The sequence below is a fragment of the Gossypium arboreum genome, chromosome 13, assembly GCF_025698485.1.
Source record: "Gossypium arboreum isolate Shixiya-1 chromosome 13, ASM2569848v2, whole genome shotgun sequence".
NCBI classification, from domain to species: domain Eukaryota; kingdom Viridiplantae; phylum Streptophyta; class Magnoliopsida; order Malvales; family Malvaceae; genus Gossypium; species Gossypium arboreum.
In genome coordinates, this window is record NC_069082.1 from 126965759 (window position 1) to 126971758 (window position 6000).

Consider the following 6000-nt stretch of genomic DNA (forward strand, 5'->3'; position numbering starts at 1 on the left):
TTTGGTAATGCCTTTTGGTTTAACGAATGCCCTGCTGCATTTATGGATTTAATGAATCGAATTTTCAGTCTTATTTGGATAGATTTGTGGTGGTATTTATTGATGACATATTGGTCTATTCAAAGATAGAATCCGAACATGCACAAAGACTTGAGAATTGTACTACGACTTTGAGAGAAAAACAGTTATATGCAAAATTTAGTAAATGTGAGTTTTGGCTTCATGAGGTTGGATTTCGGGTCATATTATATCAGTGAAGGAATTCGTGTGGATCCAAGTAAAGTTTGGCGGTGGTGAATTGGAAAACAGAAGAATGTAAGCGAAGTGCGAAGTTTTCGGGATTAGCGAGGATACTATCGCCGTTTTGTAAAGAATTTTTCCATGATTGCTTCACCAATGACTCGTTTATTACGAGAAGAATGTTGAGTTTATGTGGTCGATGAATGTCGTGAGCTTTGATCGATTAAAGAAAATGTTAATGAAGCTCCGGTCTTAACTTAACGAATCGTATACCGTATGTTGTGTCTGATGATGCATCTTTAAGTGGTTTGGGTTGTGTGTTAATGCGATCGGAAAGGTAGTAGCTTATGCTTCACGGCAATTAAAACCACATGAAAAGAATTACCCTACACATGATCTTGAGTTAATGCAATTGTTTTTGCCTTAAAATTTGGAGACACTATTTATATGGTGAGAAGTGTTATATGTATACGGATCACAAAAGTTTGAAATATTTAATGACTCGAAGGAACCGAACTTAAGACAGAGGCGGTGGTTAGAGTTCTTTGAAAGACTATGATTTGGTTATTGACTATCATCCAGGAAAGCTAATGTAGTTCTTGATGCCATCGAGTCGAAAGTCATCCTTGTTTGCACTTCGCAATGAATGCTCATTTGGCTCTTAATGAAGAAGGTGTTGTATTAGTAGAATTGAAGGTAAAACCAATGTTTCTTCAACAAATTCGAAGTTGCGAATGAAGATCCAAAATTGGTCTTTGAAACGACAAATGGTTCGGGATAATTTAGATTGAGTTCAGTATTGATGATGAAGGTATATTGCGCTATCATAATAGGATTTGTGTTCCCAATAATTCGATTTAAAGAATGATATTCTTTTCAAGCACATAATAGTATGTATTCTATTCATCCGGTAGTACAAAATGTATAGTGATCTGAAAAAGACATATTGGTGGCTCGGTATGAAAAGAGAAATTTCAATTTATTGCAAAATGTTTGATTTGCCGCAAGTTAAAGCGAGCATCAAGTGCCAACGGGTTTATTACAACCCATTATGATTCTGAATGGAAGTGGGAGCATATTTCAATGGATTTTGTGTCGATTGCTGTGACTCAGAAAGAAAGATTCGATATGGGTGATTGTTGATAGATTGACAAAGTCAAGACACTTTATTCGGTCGAGAATAGATTTTTCACTTAATAAGTTAGCGAATTGTATGTGTCGAGATTGTGAGACTACATGGAGTTCCAATATCTATCATTTCGCATCGGATCCGAGGTTTACTTCAAGATTTTGGAATAAATTGCAAGAAGCCTTAGGCACCGGATCGAATTTTAGTCTGACATTTCATCCTCAAACAGATGGACAATCAGGCGAGTGATTCAAATTTTAGAAGATATGTTAAGATGTTGTATACTCGAGTTTGGTGACAGTTGGGAAAGGTATTTACCGTTGGTGAGTTTGCTTACAACAATAGCTATCGGTCTAGTATAAAAATGACACCATTTGAGGCTCTTTATGGTAGAAAATGCAAGACTCCATTGTGTTGGTCTGAATTGAGTGAATCAAAAATAGTTGGGGTTGATTTGATTCGAGAAACCAAGAGAAAGTCCGGATTATTCGAGATAGTCTAAAAGTCGCTTGAGATCGTCGAGAAGTCATATGCGGATTTAAAACGAAGAGACATAGAATATCTGATGGGTGATCGAGTATTTTAAAAGTTTCACCATGGAAAAGGGTGTTACGATTTGGTAAAAGGAAAATTAAGTCCGAGATTCATAGGCCATATGAAATTGTGGAAAGGGTTGGTCCTGTGGCTTATCGTTTGGCTTTACCTCCGGAACTTGAGAAGATTCACAATGTGTTTCATGTGTCTATGCTAAGGCGGTATAGGTCGAGATCCTTCACACGTAATTCCCATCTGAAATTGAGCTTCAACCGGATATGACTTATTCGGAAGAACCGGTGAAGATTTTGGCTCGTGAAGTTAAGGAATTGCGGAACAAAAGAGTACCATTGGTTAAAGTATTATGGCATCGACATGGTATGGAGGAGGCAACCTGGGAAACAGAGGAGTCAATAAGATCACAATATCCAAATCTATTTTGGTAACAAATTTCGAGGACGAAATTTTTAAAGGGGAGAGTTATGTAACTACTAATTTTCAATGGTGTCGGAAATGGTGATTTGAGATCACTAAATTCGACAAATAAGATTGAACAAGATAGTAATTTAATATTTATGAGTCAAGTAAGAATTTAGAAGAATTTGTGAAATGGTGAAATTAGTGAATTAAAAGAATTTATTAGGTCAAGCGGGTCAAAAATGAGGTATCGAGACCTCAAAGTTGAAAATCGAGCTATAAATATTTTTATAAATATTTATGGAGTGTCATTGAGTTTGTATTAAAGTTTAGTTAGAAAATTTTAACGTTTGGATGGCTAATTAATTGAAAAGGATTAAATTGAAAATAGCACAAAATTTGTTAAATTGTGAGTAAATAGCTTAAGTATTTAAAAGATGGATTTAAAGAGCAATTAGACCCAAAGGTTAATGGCTGGACGGTTTGGGTATGAAATAAGCAAGAAAACAATGTGAACAAGGGGCAAAATTGGAAATAGATAAAAGTTAATAGTTAAATAATGATGTAATTGAAAAATCTAGACATTTTCTTCATAATTTCTCAGCCAAAACGCCATAGAAGGTCTGGATAAATCTGGTTTTCATATTTTTACATCATGTGAGTCTAATTCTTGCTTTTTCTTGATAATTTTTATGTTTTATGACTTTTACAATTAGGTCCACTTGTAGAATTCATTAGTTTTTGATTTTATGGGTGAAATTGGAAGTTACCCTGGATGTATAAGGAATTTTATGATGAATTATTATGAAATTTAAGTTCTAATTTCATATTAAGGTGGTTTTATTAAGTGATTTTGATAGGAAATGATATTTAGGACCTAATTGTGAAAAAGTTGTGAATTGAAGGTTGCTGTTGAAATTCAGAATATAAAAGGTTTTGAAATAGTTTATAATGATAAAATAAAGTGTTAATTGAGAAAAATTAGTTCAATTGATGGGTGAATTGAGTAGGGACTAAATTGTGAAAACTGTAAATTTTGGGGTAAAAGTGCAATTTCGAAATTTGAACAGCATAAATTGTGAAGTGAAATAGAAATCAAATAAATGCTAATGAGTAGAAATATTTTATATTATAGATCAAGAATCCAAAGAAGAACGAGGAAAAGAAAAAGTTGCGGAATAGTCCCAAAATTTCAATATCTTCTACAAATTAGCGGGTAAGTTCATATGGTTGAAATTAGATGTTTATTTGTGAATGATTGAAGTATATAATGTGTTATTATATACTGAATTTGTTGTGGGATTGTGTAGATTTTGTTAATGAAAGAATAAATGTGGAAATGCAAATTAGGAAAAAGCAGGATTGAGTACGTTCAGTATCGTGGACGTGTGATGAATTGACGGATAAGACCATGGTTGTTCCATGGCAAAGTGTGAAATGTAGGTATGGTATCATCCATACTGAGTTGTGAAATGTAGGTATGGTATTATCCATCTTCGAACATGAAATGTAGGTATGGTATTATCAAATCCATCTTGAGTTAAGAAATGTAGGTATGGCATTTCCCATACCGAGTTAAAAAATGTAGGTATGGTATTTCAATGAGGAAAACCATACTGAGTTGTGAATCGTGGCATTGAGCAACGACGTACTCAATTTAAAGCCGTTTCCTAATTTGATTATAAGAAATAAAGAGAAGTGATCCAAATGAAAGAGATTGAGTAGTTATTCTTGTTGAGCTCAACTATGTGAATTATTATAACAATGGTTGTGAATCGCAGGAAACTTTAGTAAATGTTTTGGTATTGTTTGGAAATATTATGTTTGGTAAGCATTACTTTTAACCTATGAACTTACTAAGCTTCAATAAGCTTACTTGTGTGTGTTTAATATTTTTATGTAGATTGACTTGAAGTGAAGTGGGTAGATCGGATCAACACAACAAAGCACACTATCCAGATCAATTCGGTAGCTTTTGTTTTATGTTTGAAGATTTATATGGCATGTATAGAGTTTGAATGAATTGAAGTAAAGATGTTATAAACTAGTTAACAATATTTGTACTAAAATAGTTTTCGGTAAGTAGCAGTAGTTTGACTTTGAAAAATCACTAAAAATAGTATAAATGGAATTAAATAATGAATAAATTATGGCATCGAATCTCGATGAGTCTATTTTCATATGGAAGAAGCAAAACAGGTATATGAGCTATATTTTATGAGATGTTTAAATTTTTGTGAAACAGGGCCAGAGCAATTTCTGGATCCCCTGTTCTGACTTTGGAAATTCACCATAAATTTTACAAAGATAATTAGAAGTCATACTTTATATGTACAGATTCCTTATTGAGTATATTTTTATTAGAGACAAACGGCATAGTTATTGAAGCTCTGTACAGAGAGATATCTGATTCGTAATACACAAAGGTCAGAGTAGTCAAACCCTGAAACAGGGGAGATTTTAAATAATAAACTGTACTAATTGGCTTAACCAAAAATTCTAGAAAAAAATTGGTAAGTATATATATGAGTATAAATTTATAGAAAATTTACGGATTTGGATTTCGAGTTTTATAACTCGAGATATGAATTATTTAGCAACTATGACACAGTTGGATAGCTTGTCTGGAAAGTGTGATATAAATTGTTTGAATTTGTTTAAGTGCTCAAATAAGTTTAGTAATGCCTCGTGCTCGACTCCGGCGACGGTCTCGGGTAAGGGGGGCGTTACAATTGTAATCCCTTGAAACAAAACGCATAATTTTCGATGGAATTAAAATTTCATAATAAAATAATTTTATGTATCTTATTATTAACAAGTATCAATTGAATTTCACCCACACAATAAAAAAAATCATTTATCAAATTAATTGAAAATATTATCTTATTATTTTAAAAAATTAACGTTTATTAATCTCGAATAATCACATACATAAATACACGTAAAAAATCATATGCACAATAAAATAAAAATTTACATCACGATGCTACTAGAAATATAACAAAATTTCTAACTATCCTTAGGCAAATATGTCGATTTATGACTATAATACACAAACATAACATCGACTTGACACACACATAAATATAATTACAAACAAGTACAACAAAACAATGTACACTCACATATATAGCATACATCACCACCCCATAAACGAACATGCAAACCCAAAACATATGACCATGTTAGAGTAGTTGAAAGGAAGTTATTCAGTTGCTAGTAGCAGTTAGCTAGCAGTTAGTTTGTTAAGATTGTAAAGCTACTCTATAAATACATGCGTTAGTATTATGAATGGAGAACTTGGTTTTACTATCATTCTATTTTCTATATCTCTAGTATTGTGTATACTTCAATATGGTATCAGTTGTTCAGGTTCATCTGGGGTGATCGTTGATTCATGAGTCTCTCGTCGAGTCCGTCTACAGTCCAGTCTGCTGATCCCATAATGATGACCGGTCCTGCCGACGGTGTTGTTGACAGTCGGTTCTTCTCCACCAAACGAATTAGTGTTCTTCTCGATGACTCCAACTACCTTTTATGGCGGCAGCAAGTTCTTTTGGCTGTTAAAACTTACAAGCTTCAACAGTTTCTTGATCTCAATACTGTTCTACCACCTCAAGTGATTCTAGGCGAGGATGGTGTGTCTCAAGAAAATGTTGAGTTCTCCAGGTTTGAACAGC